The sequence below is a fragment of the Eurosta solidaginis genome, chromosome 3 (genome assembly GCF_040869045.1).
Source record: "Eurosta solidaginis isolate ZX-2024a chromosome 3, ASM4086904v1, whole genome shotgun sequence".
NCBI lineage: Eukaryota > Metazoa > Arthropoda > Insecta > Diptera > Tephritidae > Eurosta > Eurosta solidaginis.
The window spans coordinates 50,221,494-50,237,462 of NC_090321.1; the positions used below are offsets into that span (position 1 = coordinate 50,221,494).

Consider the following 15,969-nt stretch of genomic DNA (forward strand, 5'->3'; position numbering starts at 1 on the left):
CTTAAATTTTGTTTTCCTCTCGTTCGCCTGTAAAATATAAGTGAACAAATTTGGGTTTCCCCGCTGTTCATTTCGCCCCAACAAAGAGTTGCCGATAAGGTGAAATCTTTTTCGAACACGAAAAATTATTTCGCTACCCTCTGTGATAGGGTGAACTGTGAATATTTTCGGGTGAAAATAAAACTCGCGATAAGGGTGATTAATTGATAGTACGTATATATGTTATTGCTGTGAGTCAGTATATATGAAGTCGAAAATATTTTGAGTTTGGAAATAAAAAAAAATATTTTAATAAATACTAAAATTGAAAATACAATTACAACTTAATACAGTTTAACTTTCATATTTCTTTGAAATTACGACCATTATTGTAAGTTTACTACGAAATTTAATTAATTTAAAGTATGGATATCAGTAAATAAATATAATTAAAAATTATATTGTGTTGTTCCTCAGGCGAGGCATCTTATTTGGCACATAAAATAATTATTTCAGTTAAAAATAAAATAAACCCTTGCCAACAGTTGAAGCCATGCGCAGACTGAACGATTACGGGTGGTTTTCTCAATGCGGGTTTGAACATTCCATCGAAGCTTGGTTGACCGTCACCGAGAAAATTTCCGTATAAGTGCTTAAGAGTATATAGGGTAATTGAAAGTCTTCGTCTTGGAAAATGAGTCACTAAGGCCGATTTTTTCAGTGTGAGTTTAAGCTCCAGTTTAAGTTGACTAGAGTTTAATCCTGCCTGGCTTAATCTGTGATAAGCAGGAAATTTTGTTTTATCGAGCAAAGTCGTAAGATTAAACTTTAGTCAACTTTGATTGAAGTTTAAACTCGTACTGGAAAACCCGGCCCAAATAAAAAAATACTACTACTTGGAAATAAAAATCCTGCAAGAGAAGCAAAGCCAGGGACTAGCTACATGACCTCTTTAATCACCCATATCCCGATTTCTAACCATGGAGTGAATTTGTTGTGATTGGATAGAATCAAATCAAACATCAGAGCGATGCACAATGCGATGATGAATAGCAGGCATGCTTAACCAACGAAACGATATCATTTCGTTACGATAATCAACGTTAATAAACGAAACGAAGTCATTTCGTTTCGTTTATTAACGTTAAGATCGTCAAATTAACGAAATGATTTCGTTTCGTTTTCTGCCATATCAAAACGAAATCAAATCGTTTATGTTGATTATTAATTTCAAACTATGCTGGCAAAGCTGATTGATGGCGGAGTCATTAAAGGTGAAAGCATTATCCAAGCTGATTGCAACTTTTCTCATGAATTTTGACAGTACGAACATTTCTCAGAGTATTTTTGACATTACCACCAACGAATTACACAAACAAATTACATAGAGTTTGTGTGTGTATGTGCGCTCGTTGTTGCCACCTTACGGCTTCACCATGGCTATAGCATTGCCAGCACAATTCAAACATAAAGTATCACGTTTCTGTTAACGTTTTTAACGCTAACGAAAGCTTTTCGTTTCGGTTAAAAACGAGAGACAATTTATCTTGATAATTTCTTTATCGATAATATTTCGAAGTGTTTCAACGGAAACGGTGGAAATTTTTTGATAAACGATTAGCTTAACGTTAAGGTGCATCCCTGATGAATAGCACATCAAACAATAAACACGCACCTTAAGTACATACACTAGACTGGGTCGATTTATTAACCGATATCGCGCCATCGATTTTTCGATAGGATTTGGGCTCAGGAAAAAAAGTTCCACCACGTATACCCAAACAAATTATTTTCTAGCCTGCGGAAAAAAAATGGTGAAAGGGTGAATTTGTCTACCAAAATACTCCCCAAAACCCAAAAAATATTTTGTTTTTCAAAAAATTGTTATCGCCAACGTTTTTACAACAGTTTATTGAAAAAAAAAAAGTATTTTTTGGGTTTTGGGGAGTGTTGGTCGAAAAATTTACCCTTTCGCCATTTTTTTCGCAGGCTCGAAAATTATTTTTTTGGGTATGCGTAGTGGAACTTTTTTTCCTGCGCCCAAATCCTATCGAAAAATCGATGGCGCGATATCGGTTAACTTTCGTCCATACAAATCGACCCAGGTTAACTTACACATTTGTAAATACAGCGGTGGCCACCTAAATAACACACTTATGTTTAGTTTTCATTGGGCGGTTTCCTTTGCCAGTTGGCAAACGAAAATATATTGCCATTTAAATTTGAATGTCAAATTGGCATACCGTTGGGCAAATGCCGTCTTCACTGTACGACAAACCATTTTCATTGATAAGACCAATCTTGTCAAATTCGACGTAGTGAAAATCAATCATTGCTTTAAGTAAAAGCTCATAACTGCTTGTATCTTTTAACTGTTTTGTTAATTTTAAATAAAATATAATGTTTTCTCATTTCGATTTCCTAATAATTTGGAAAAAAACAACAATTTATCAGATTTTTTTTGAATATGCAGCTTTGTAGCTATTTTAGACTCATTAGAGTTTAATCTTGCAACTTTGTTCGGTACCATAAAATTTGCTGCTCATCTCAGTTTAAGCGGGCGAAGGAGCAGGGTTAAACTCTAATCAACTTAACTGGAGTTTAATCTCGAACTTACAAACCAGACCTTAATTTGATCGTAACGATGTGCACGTTTTAAAACGCAATCGACCACCATTTAATTTGGAGAATTTTTTTTTCGGGTTTATTTGTGTTTGTGTTGCTCATTTTTTTCCATAGAATGAATCAACAAAATCTGTTTGTAATGGGGGGAAAATGGGTTGGATTTTATATAAGGTGCCACGATTTTCAAACTTTTGCCGATTTGTAGGGGAAGAGGGGGTCCTAAAAATCACAAAATTATCATCCGCAACTCTAGGAAACTCTTAGTTTATGAAATATAAGCTTTTTAATTTCCAAATTTAGTAAAATTTCAACTTAAGTTCTGCACTTAAGATATTGTTGCGGAGCTGGCAACACTATTTACCACCTTCATTTGTTTTCGTTTGTTTAATTGCAACCATTGTGAATGATGACAAAGTGTGATCTCTTATCTGTCAACTGCCTGACAGGCTGTTCAATATGGCTACTTTTCAGCGTTTTGACAGGCTGTTCAATGTGGCGGCGCCTATCTTCAGCGGGTGATAGAAAGAGATACAAAATGAGACAGCGATAGTCAAATACGAATCAGGTGATCCAATCACTTTGGAATTTTGACGTTTATGCAGAAGAGATCACACTTTGTCATCATTCACAATGATTGCAACAACGAAAAAAGCGACAATAGTACCGACGGGTTTTCCGCGAATAACTTAAACGAGATAAAAAAATGTAGTTTCTGCTTTCGGATTCTGAATCTTGACGCAAATACGCGTCTTTTTATATCGCTATCGACATGTTCGAGACGAATTTTAAGTGCAGGACTTTTTACTAAATTTGGAAATTAAAAGGCTTATATTTCATAAACTAAGAGTTTCCTATAGTTGCGGATGATAATTTTGTGATTTTTAGGACCCCTGCCACCCCTCGAAAAAAAGAAAAGTTGGAAAATCGTGGCACCTTATTCTAAATATTCCCCATTGTGTACTCCAAAATTTCTTTAAAAAAAGCTGAAAACTTTGATTTAAAATGTTTGAAATTCGCTTAGTGGGTGTGCATTTTATTTTAAGTATTAGGGGCATTGTTTACTATATAGTTTGGCAGCTTAATTCGAGGTTATGTTGCGAATAGAGTGGAAGGCACTCAACCGCCGTGAAAATAGGCACTCGAATGGAGTGGAATGAAGAACACAGGAAGACCAGAGTTGCATTGGATCAATCATTGCATCAATATTAAAGATAAATTTAGAAAAAATAATTAAATACTTGAGTATAAGCAAACATTTTCTTTCAATTACTGCAACTAAGGTGTCCTAGATGCTATATATTCCAAAATTGTAACATTTTATGTCTGTTTAAAAATTTAACTTCAATTTCCCTAAGATTTCCGTAATATGGCCATTAGTGGTGTTTGTGTGTGTGTGCAAATTTTGAGCGATCAGCTGTTAGTTGCGCTACTTGGTAAAGTTTACAATGATTAGGGGGACTCATGTAACCGTATAAATGCCTTATAAAGTGTGTAAACGTATAAATTTATCTAGTGCGTAAACGAGCTGTCAAATTTTGTATGAAAAATCATTTACACAATAGGGGGACTCATGAAAGCATATAATCTTATAAAGTGTAAAATTATATCTATTTACACACGCTGTTATATGAACGCACCTAGAAATACTGTTGATAAACTTGATTTTTTATCAGCTGTAATATTGCCAAACAAAAATTTTTTGATTGTTATACAAATTAAAAAATGCCAAGATTAAGTGAAAAATCAAAACTAAAACGCCTTTACTAAGATATTCTTGTAAATGACTTGCTGATGTTGGAGATTTCTGAAATGCCTGCTGTAATGTCTGCAAGGTTGCATTCCTTTGAGTTTACCTCGTTTACACAATGAAATGTGCGCGTAAATTTATACAAATTGTGTAAATGATTTTTCATACAAAATTTGACAGTTCGTTTACGCACTAGATAAATTTATACGTTTACACACTTTACAAGGCATTTATACGGTTCCATGAGTCCCCCTAATTTGTATAAATATACGCGCATATTTCATTGTGTAAACGTGGTAAACTCAAAGGAATGCAACCTTGCAGACATTACAGCAGGCATTTTCATCAGAAATCTCCAACATCAGCAAGTAAAGGCGTTTTAGTTTTGATTTTTCACTTAATCTTGGCATTTTTTAATTTCTATAACAATCAAAAAAATTTTGTTTGGCAATAATACAGCTGATAAACAATCAAGTTTATCAAGAGTATTACTAGGTGCGTTCATATAACCGCGTGTGTAAATGGATATAATTTTACACCTTATAAGTTTATATGCTTTCATGAGTCCCCCTATTGTATTGTATTGCTACGGAAGTATTATGTTTTAATTGAAAATTATCAAAACATTCAAAGATAAAAGTAGTTGTGTACAGTGTTCTATTTACTCCCTTGTAATAAATAAAAAAAAATGGTTCCTACCCAAAAAACAAAACAATGTAATGACCGTTATCATCTTTGTTTTGGAAGAGACCGGTTTTGGCTTGGCGCCATTTTCATTAGGGGGACTCATGTAACCGTATAAATGCCTTATAAAGTGTGTAAACGTATAAATTTATCTAGTTTACGCACGAGCTGTCAAATTTTGTATGAAAAATCATTTACACAATTTGTATAAATTTACGCGCACATTTCATTGTGTAAACGCGATAAACACAAAGGAATGCAACCTTGCAGACATTACAGCAGGCATTTTCATCAGAAATCTCCAACACCAGCAAGTAATTTACAAGAATATCTTAGTAAAGACGTTTTAGTTTTGATTTTTCACTTAATCTTGGTATTTTTTAATTTGTATAACAATCAAAAAAATTTTTTTGGAAATAATACAGCTGAAAAACAATCAAGTTTATCAAGAGTATTACTAGGTGCGTTCATATAACCGCGTGTGTAAATGGATATAATTTTACACCTTATAAGTTTATATGCTATCATGAGTCCCCCTATTGTAATTTTCGTTATGTTAGACAGACGTATACCCATTGTTTACTATATAGTTTGGCAGCTTAAGTAGAGGTTATGTTGCGAATAGAGTGGAAGGCAGTGGACTAGGCAGTCGAATGTCATATAATGAAGGAATGGTGTTCGGAGATTTTTCACAGTTAAAAAAAAAATGATAAAAGCTTTAATATAAATAAAACTATTATTTTAATAACAACAAAAACGCCATATATATTTTGTATACATAAATTTGTAAGGATTATCTCACTTTAAAATTTGCATTAAATAATCTAAAGTTTTTTTTTGAAACTGAGTCGAGAACTGTGCGTGTGAATGTGCGAATTTTCATCGATCAGCTGTTAGTTGCGCTACTTGGTAAAATTTACAATGCGTATACCCTAGTGCTTAATAAACCTCCCACCGTAATACTTGATGCGTTATGCCGGCGGAAAAGTACTTTGTAGAAGGTTTAGTGTGGCTTAACTTCAACACTGACTTTGAAGTTTTCAAAGCTTCCTTCCTGAAAAAAGTCACCAAAGGTAATGAATGATTTAGTTCTGGGGTTGTGGAAATGGAAGGGATGTCGGGGTGACCATCACCTCCCGGGGCCGGTTTATGCGGCTCTTTTTCCCAATAAATAGTCAAAGATAATTTTAAGACTTTCAGTATTGACTAAAATCAGCGATTGTCCTCAAAGTTTTTAAAATATCAACACGCTTTCCATTTTTTCAGACCCGTTGCGATGCGTATACCCTATCAAAGTAAATCTACATACATGTTCGCCTATGTCCCATCCCTAGGCACTATGTAAAGGGCCAATTAATGGTAACTTATAACCATAAAACCATAACCAGAACAAACAGCTGATAGAACCTACCTTATGGAAATCCACAAATCACACAAGAAAATTGCGCACATTGTAAATTTTACCAAGTAGCGCAACTAACAGCTGATCGGTGAAAATTCGCACATTAACACGCACAGTTCTCGACTCAGTTTCAAACAAAAACTTTAGATTATTTAATTCAAATTTTAAACTGAGATAATCCTTACGAATTTATGTCTATAGAATATATAAGGCGTTTTTGTTGTTATTAAAACAATAGTTTTATTTATATTAAAGCTTTATCATTTTTTTTTTTTTAACTTTGAAAAAACTCCGAACACCATTCCTTCATTATATGACATTCGACTGCCTAGTCCACTGCCTTCCACTCATTCGCAACATAACCTCGACTTAAGCTGCCAAACTATATAGTAAACAATGATTGCGCATTGCGCATCTTAGAACATTAGATCAGCTGTTTTTTATGGGAAATTCATACATCATTTTCCTTTTCTCTCTTACATTCCCTCAAGCAGTCCACTATGACGTGGTTGCGCAGAATGAAGCAATTTTGAACTCGTGAATCCGCAATCTGCGTAGGTGATTTGTGATGGAAATCAATGTAATCGATTAATGGTGCCATACCATAACGATAACGCCATAACCATATCATAGCCAATCAATTGGTTTTTGGTTTCTCGCCATATCCATAACCTAAAAATATTTGAGTTTGGTGAATTTAATAACTTTTTGTAGTTTTTTTTCATTGTTTTGGATACGTTATGACTAACAGACTTATTTTTTGTAGAATATGTTTGGAATTTTTTGCGCTTTCTTCATTTTTATGAAATTTTTACAATTTTTAGGTTAAGCCACCATTAATCGATCACATTGGGGATGGTTATGGATATGGGTATGGTTACGGCTATGGCGTTAGGGTTAAGGAAGTTTAATTAGCCCTTTAAAGGTCGGTCGGCCATCTTGCTTATGAATTCTTTTTTCGTGTCTCCTTTACCCTACAAGAAACGCTGACAGTTTTACTAATACACTCACACTTGTAATTGACAATGCTGATCCTGCGATGACGTAAACATTGATACTCAAATTTATGTATGTTCCTTTGTTCGCTCACGCATGTCCGCATGTTCCCGACGACAGCCTATAATCATGAAAAAGGACACAAACTGGGAAAGCTTCGGACACCTGGTACAGAACAAAAGAACATACAGCAGATACCATTATGCATGTGAGACAAATATATAATTCTCAACGGAATTTTATGTATGCGAGAACAGTTTATCCGATTTAATCATGTTGTCACTACGGACTGTCATATGACAATCAAATGATTATCACGGTTGTTTTGTTATTTTTTAAATTCCGCCATTTTCAACCGACGAAAACCATATAAAAAATAAGTTTAAAAAATGAAAAAGAGAGCATTTCAAAGCTCCATGCTAAAAGAAAAAATATCGAAAATAATATTAAAAAATACCAAAAGCTGTCGGAATGTATGGGGCGCACTCAAAAAATTGATACGCGAAAAATAATAGTGGTTAGTGGTGATTCATTTTTAAATGTGTTTCCGCATGAGGAAAGCGCTCTTCTGTTGTTTTGTTATTTTCTGAATTTAAATTGAACATTCTGAACTCGAATTCTTATAAAATTATTTATTTTAAACAAATAACAAACACGTATGCTTTTATCACGTACAAAATTAAAAACGTAATGAAATAAAGTAAATAAAAAGCAAAAAGCATTGTTTCATTTTTGGCGGAATTTAACAATGGTCATTTATGATAGTATAACAGTCAAACCTGATATCTACAGTAAACTATCATTTATGACACTTTTTGATAGTTAGAGTGTCAGCACTGATCCAGGAAAAGGAATGAGAGTGAGCAGTACGGCTATATACTTAATCAGTAGGCCATGTTGGTGTATAAGAAGGAGACAAAAACTCACACGTACACAGTTGTTTACATGACATTTGAGCAAGTCCCCTTAAGTTTGTGATAGAAAGTTTGTATGAGGCGCTGATCGTTAGGTCAAAGAGGATAAATATAATAAGAGCCGTCACTCGTTATTTTTTAGGCATTTACTCGATGTAAACTATGAGGTAGTCGCTACTTTTGTTTTATGAGGGACATTTTTGAATTACCTTCTATTTATCCATGCGGTGTTGTCACTTTATGCAAACGTGTTTTTTGGAAAGAGAATTAAATAATTAATTAAATACAGTCGGAAAAATAAACACAAATACCCCATGAAAATTTATAGACGACATTTATAAACATCTCGCCCAAAAAAAAAGTAGCGACTACCTCATAGTTTACATCGAGTAAATGCCTAAAAAAAACGAGTGACGGCTCTTATTATATCCCTACAAGACAGGTACCCGTTCCCTATTCGATTACTTAATCGTCACCAATAACTTGTTCACCAATTATCGTCTTAATGACTTTTACATTGCTGTCGTGAAAAAGGTAACGCATGCGCTCTCTCAAAATAGTGTACGTGTGACTCACTCTCTCGCTCTTACCTATTGTGTTTTCGACATTCCTTCTCGCTCGATGTTATTTACATTTTTAAGTTACTTCATCAGTTATGTTTTCGTTATCGCTAACCAAAACATATACAACAACAACAACACGGGTAACTGACCTATCGGTTACCCGTATCGGTTACCTTCTGTCAATTCGCTTTTTATATGAATGAAACGCGTCCTTTTTGTTTAAATAATATTTAATTCATAAATAATGCATGTTTAAAATAATTTTTACATTTAAAATCATGTCCTATTATTCTAGTAATATTTACATATTTGCATTTTTATATTCATAAACTATATAAATACACTATTCATGCGGTGGTGGTGTTGCTCATTATCAGTTTACAGAGTCATATTAGTTTGGTAGGTATAGTAAGATCAGACGTAGCGGAATATACGCAGCATGTCAGGAGCATCACCACAATCCAAATAAGCACTGTAATTCATTTCGTCATTATAAATAACTTGTAGATGCCACATAGGTGTAACCATACTCTGAGGATATTTCCGTTCAGATCTTGTAGTGTACAACGAGCAAACTTTTCATAAACATGCACACGTAAACTTGTATTTGTTCTAAATTCTTCACCACATTCGAAAAAAGATGTTCTTTTATCCATTGTTTTCTCATGTTCCTGTGTTTGCGTAGGTACCATTGTGATGCAAGTTCTTGATTACAATATGGACAAACAGTTAATTCTAGACTTTTCGTTGTTACATCAATTGTTTCAGCGTGTTGTGCATGTATACTAAAATTCATACTTGAATGTGCTTTAGTCCCAATGGCATAATTTACATTTTAAATACTGACTATTGGGCATATGAGAAATCTCATGGTCCAATAATTTGTTGAAGCTTGGTGTAGCTGTATGAAAATCCCACAATTTTTAAATTGTAAATGTTCTAGCTTCTCTAGACGATGCATAAAGTAGAATGGCGTTGGCTATCTTCACCTGGTATATATTGATATTCGGGCGAATAAACAAATGGACCACTTATAATTGCACACCTCAAGTGCATTCGCATACATATGTTGCATATGTGAAACATATAACGATGTACCAGTGGCTTTTTATGCAGCTGACGCTGGATGAAGCATTGGATTTTGTGTTGCAAAGTTGGCGACATATGTTGCTGTTGATGGATGCGCATATTGCGAATATGTTGGTGGTTCACTTGTCATTAATTGATTAGAAGTTTCAACTTGTTGCGATTCTTGTTGTTGCTGCTGGCTGCTGATGTGGTGTTAACGTCTGTTGTACAAAATTTATTGTTGGTGTTGTTATGGTGCTGGAAAGCCTTCCGATATTGAAAGTCGTTGATTAGTGTAATCTCCACGTAGTGAACTACTCCCACGGCTGCGTCCCCAGTAACTATTACATTTGAAGGCCCTTAAGTTACAGGCATAGTTGACATCGCTTACATAACCGGTTGACTCTAAAGTAAAAACCAAAACAAAATATTAGAATCAGTGTTAATGAATAACATGTTTAAAGTAAGCTCTTACAACAACGTGATTGGCGGCTACATCCTGGAGTGCAGGATAGTGGTTCACTAGTCATTAATTGATTAGAAGTTTGAACTTGTTGCGATTCTTGTTGTTGCTGCTGGCTGATGATGTGGTGTTAACGTTTGTTGTACAATTTATTCGGGTGATTGCACATATTGTTGGTGTGTTATGGTGCTGGAAAACCTTCCGATATTGAAAGTCCTTGAGTAGTGTAATCCCCACGTAGTGAACCACTCCTGTGACCGCGTCCGCGGTAACTATTACATCTGAAGGCGCTTAAGTTACAGGCATAGCTGACATCGCTTATATAACAGGTTGACTCTAAAGTAAAAACCAAAACAAAATATTAGAATCAGTGTTTATGAATAACATATTTAAAATAAGCTCTTACAACAACGTGATCGGTGGCTACATCCCCGTGAAAGTAGTGTGGTGTTCCTCCTTGTATAAACGTAGATACTGGATGTGCTCAACCGTGTAGTTTTCTTCTAATTTGAGCAAATGTATGTTCTTACAGCCACAGCTGGAATATTTGGGATATTTCTATCCTCACATCGTCAAAATCAAATTACCTAGAATGAAAAAGAAACTCATATCAGTAAGAATAGATTAAAAGTTTTTAATATAAGCAGAAAAGTGTTCCATAAATAGGGCTCCACACATAGCTCTTTTCCAAAGGCACAAGAGAAATTTCAGATAACTAGAATCAGGACCTGGTAAAGTAACTTCAAAGGCGATTTAGTCGCCACTACTTCGTATGCGCATTTCTCTGCGCTCCCTTTCGGCATGCATCATCAATTTCGTCATTACTATAAAGGCCATCTTGCATACAGCAATCCAACAATCTTTGTGTCCGCAAATTCGTGGAACTAAATTCCTAATGGAAGGTTCCTCTCCAAAAACTCTGTTTACAGACAGTCCTTCGCCGTGAAAACGAGGACAGTGAAATATTACATGTTCTGCGCTTTCCAATTCGGACGGACAGCTTGGACAGAAAGGATCCTCCTCTATCCCACGCTTATTTAGATATTCCTTGAAGCCACCGTGCCCGCTCAATATCTGCGTGAGATGGTAATTTAGTTTGCCGTGTTTTCGCTCGTACCATTCCGCTATATTCCGGACTAGCATGAAGGTCTAGTGCTCTTTTCTCGAATCTTCCCACCGTTCTCGCCACCTAACTATTGTTCGTGACCTTGCGCTTTTCTTAGCATCTTCAGATGGTCGGCTGAATCCAATGGCATACAGATCGGCCATTTCACCTGAAAGTAGATCTACTGGGATTTTCCTGGATAAAACATGGATCGCGTCGTCGGAACAGCACATGCTATTCGTATAGCAGTAATGCGGTAGGCTGCTAGTATATCTTTTTGGTGGACCATTTTAGATCTGTGCCATACTGGTGCTGCATATAATATTATAGAGCTGGTTACGTTGGATAATAGCTGACGGGTAGCTTCGCTTGGGCCGCCGATGTTGGGCATTATTCGCGTTAGGGTTCCACTAACTCTAGAAACTTTGTCCCACACCGCCCTGAAGTGCTCCCTAAAAGTTAGTTTTGAGTCAATGATTACTCCTAGATATTTCAAGGAGGGCTTTGAATTTATTTGATAATCTCCTATGGTTAGGACCAACTCATCCACAGTCCGCTTTGAGCTCATCAGAACCACTTCTGTCTTATTGCTAGCCATCTCCAGCCCCGTGTTCGTCAACCACTCCTTTATTCCTCCCACGGCGTCATTACATAATGCTTGGAGCAGATCAAGTTTCTTGGCCGCTGCTACTACGACAATATCATCTGCATAGCCGACAATTTCCGTGCCTCCGGGAAGGTCGATTTCTAGCACCCCGCCATACATCGCATTCCAAAGAGTTGGACCTAGAACAGATCCCTGAGGGGCATTTACTAGCAGAAGGGAGGGAAAAGAGAGAACACTGGCGCAATATGCCAGGCCTGAGTCAATCTAAGTTACTGTTAGGGGGTTACAGCACAACTCGATATAGGGCATTAATAGGCCTCTCAAAAAGATTACCTAAGAACCCCAACGTCTATTCTTACAAGACACTGTAGACTGAACAGTCACATGCAAAAGCTGGGTATAGTATCGAACAACACATACAGATGTGATAGATCAGCAGACGGTGGACCATATCCTTCTAGATTACGGCGCAATTTCAAGACGTAGGGCTAAGTTTATGGGCTCACCATGGCCAGAGCATTCCCACATTTAATCCCTCAAGCAAAGAACACTGCTGGGGTTCATCAAGGAAGTCGGCCAGGATGAGGTGCTGTGAAGGAGATGTGCAAGTCACTGTGCAATCCTCAATAAATGATCTATCTATCTACGTTCCGGTAACAGGCACCATTGTGGTACTAGCCCCACCATCTCGGGAACTATTGATATGACTACATTAAACCTTCTAGGGATTGAATATTAATAATGCCGGCAATGCGAAAGTCTGCTAAAATGTACCATTCTCAATGGAATGCTCGATATATAATTTTCCACGTTTTAAAACAGTGATGAAAAGAGCAAAATTTACAATAATTTTAACTGGATGTGGGTAGTAAGGTGTTGATGTCCTCTCTTAACGCAATGTAATGACAACTGCGATGCAGGGAAAATGACAAAAATCTTGCAAATCTACTGATTATAATTAATTTTTCCTCCCCTTCTATGCAGTTCTATGCATACATACATATGTATTTTTCTCTCCAAACGCTAATAAAAAAAATTAATTGGTTTTCACATAAACTTCGAACTCTGTCGTATTTGCATTCTTCAGTTGATTATCAACAAAAGCATGACAAATTATCACTAAAAAATTCATACATTTTGCTTATATATTTAATATGGTAGCCAATTCACTTACCCTTTCTGGTGCGATGATTCCTGGACAATCGGGCCTGACTAGACGCGATTTTTTTTGCCTTAAGAGAGCGTGCTTAACGCGAACCCTATCATGTTATGGCACACCTTTGGTGATGCAAAAAATCAAAGAAATTTCTGCTTCTAATGCTACTAAGATAGCAGAAGCAGCTCCCGGTGCCGCAACATAAATAACAGTTGCATGCCGATCAGTTGCCTTTTTTGCTCCGGCTACCTATTCAGTTTTAATTCACATTACATTATCTACTATTGCAATTTTTAATCACTACAAATCAATATAAATTACCGAAGCAAATACTGGAAAACCAAGATGCGTAGTTCCACCCTTTTTTAGGGAAACACATCCAACCAGTTTGGTACCGTATTCCAAAGCATGTTGTTGTAAAGTACCTTGTTTTTGTAGATTTCCTCTGATTTTGGCATATTCTGAGCTGAATCGCAACCCGGCGGAGATGCTATCTATTAGAATAATATAACATTTTTTTTATTATTTTTTAAATGCACATACGTATGAATGAAAATCAGAAAGTAAATAATGTTGTTGTTGTAGCGATAAGGACACTCCCCGTTATCGACTTTGTTGGTCCTTTGCCGGATGCAGATCGGGTACGTTCCGGGAACCATTAAGGTACTAGCCCGACCATATCGGGAGCGATTTAGTTGACATAAAACCTTGTAGGCCATCCCGTCGATTCTATACAACTTAATATGTTAAAGATTTAAAAGACGGTGCACCACCCAATTTTTATCAAAAATTATCAAACGTGGAATCAAAAGGCGCGCCTCGAGCTCCGTTTTTATTATTTTATATTTTTAAATTAGGTGGTGTACCGTCTTGTAAAACGCTACCCTTAATATTATTTTGGGCGCAGGCCGCCAACGCAAAAAGATGGTCTCTGCAGCAATATCTTTAATTTCCGTCACATGTCACAACTCAAATTAACTTAATGTTATTTTGGGCGAAGGTCGCCAACGCAAAAAGGTGTTCTCTGCAACAACATTTTTAATTTCCGTCACATGTCACAACTAAAAGCACAAGATATTTTTCGTTGTAAACAATTTATATTTTTTTGCGTTTCAATGTTTTCCGGAATAATTAATGAACTGTCATTTCGATGACAGCATGAAACGTCGATGTGTTAGTGGAGAGCGAAAAAAGCTTTGAATGTGTTGGTGAACTGGTTACCTCCGTCTTGTAGGGATGTATCCTCTTTGGTTAGGTTGACATTGCTGACAATCAGATGATAGTCATATTATAGTCAGTATTCTTGTAGGGTATTTCGTTCTTCCAACTAGAAAATAATCCAACAACCGACTCTATGTCTAGAAAAAAACTTGGCTTTTTCAATAGTCTTGATAAATACTGATTATTTATTTATTTATCAGTCTACAAATTAAACAATTATACAGACCAAATATACCGACTCTTAAATCCCAGATGTAATACATGATACAAACAACATAAGCAGTCATCAATTTTAAAGTAATATTTAAACAGTATTGAACCAAACGCTTGACAATTTCAATTAAAGACTTAGAAGTAAGCAAAAGATAAAATGTTGTAAGTGTGTTAAAATGTACTCATGAAGGAGCTAGTAAATAATATTTTTTATGAAATTGACAATAAAGCAAATTAATAGTAGATAAAATATATGCAGAATAGAATTTATACAGAATTTCATTACATACATATAAAAATAATGATCACAACGCAATTTTGCAAACTAGTTTCAAGTAACTGGTATTCAAATTTGAAACAGAGGGTTGAACAGTATATCACGGTTTAGCGGTCTTTGCTTCATTTCGAATTACAAATTTAATGTAGTTAAAAGGTATTTTTTAATACCAAGAAACGAGTCGCAGACGTCTAAATTTTTACAGTGTTTATTAAAATCACGACATAAACAGTGAAGTGGTTCGTGCATTTCATAATTCGACCTGCATGTAGCTACAAAAATTGATTGAAAATGTCTAGATGGCCTAATAGGAACGTTAAACTTAATTTCGCCAAGCAAAAATGGACTATTTATTGACCCTCTTATTAATTTAACAATAAATAAGACTCCAAGCATCTCCCTGCGGCTCTGCAATGTGGGCAGCTGTATTAGTTTTAACCGGTTGCAATAGGGGGGAAGATTTTTCGAAGGAAAAACAAAAATTGTTTCTGGACCGATTCCAGCTTGTCAGAATGAACCTGATAACGCGGATTCCAAATTATTGAAGCATATTCCAAAGTAGGTCTGACCAGTGATGAAAAAAGAATTTGTGTAACGTATGGGTCATTAAATTCTTTAGACCAACGTTTAACAAAAGCCAAAGTACCTTTAGCGCTATTCACGCAAGATTCAATATGAAGTTTAAAATCGAGTTTTGGGTCCATAGTAACGCCTAAATCAATAAACTTAGTGACTTACTTGATTACATAGTCGCCAATAACAAAATCATGGGATTGGAAGATCTTCCTTGTAAAACACATGAACTTACATTTAGGTAGGTTTAGTGACATGGCGTTTACATTACACCAGTCAAGAATATTCAGATCAGCCTGAAGACATGCCCTATCCACGGGTGAGCGGATAGGCATTACAAGTTTGACATCATCAGCGTACATCAACGGCTTGCAGC

At 35.8% G+C, this 15,969-nt stretch overlaps 1 long non-coding RNA gene across 3 annotated transcripts; it reads right to left on the bottom strand.

The window, feature by feature from the left end:
* Nucleotides 1-9,122: 9,122 nt before the first annotated feature.
* LOC137243693 (uncharacterized) lies at nucleotides 9,123-14,535 on the bottom strand. 3 transcript variants are annotated; one of them, XR_010950585.1, is made up of 6 exons: nucleotides 14,176-14,535; nucleotides 13,631-14,038; nucleotides 13,328-13,558; nucleotides 10,848-11,028; nucleotides 10,454-10,777; nucleotides 9,123-10,383 (listed from the first exon to the last, which is right to left on the bottom strand). It is a non-coding gene; the product is annotated as an uncharacterized lncRNA (long non-coding RNA). The 3 variants fall into 3 exon arrangements; XR_010950584.1 differs by having other exon boundaries at nucleotides 13,631-14,046; XR_010950583.1 differs by having other exon boundaries at nucleotides 13,631-13,803; nucleotides 14,194-14,529.
* Between the last annotated feature and the right edge of the window lie 1,434 nt (nucleotides 14,536-15,969).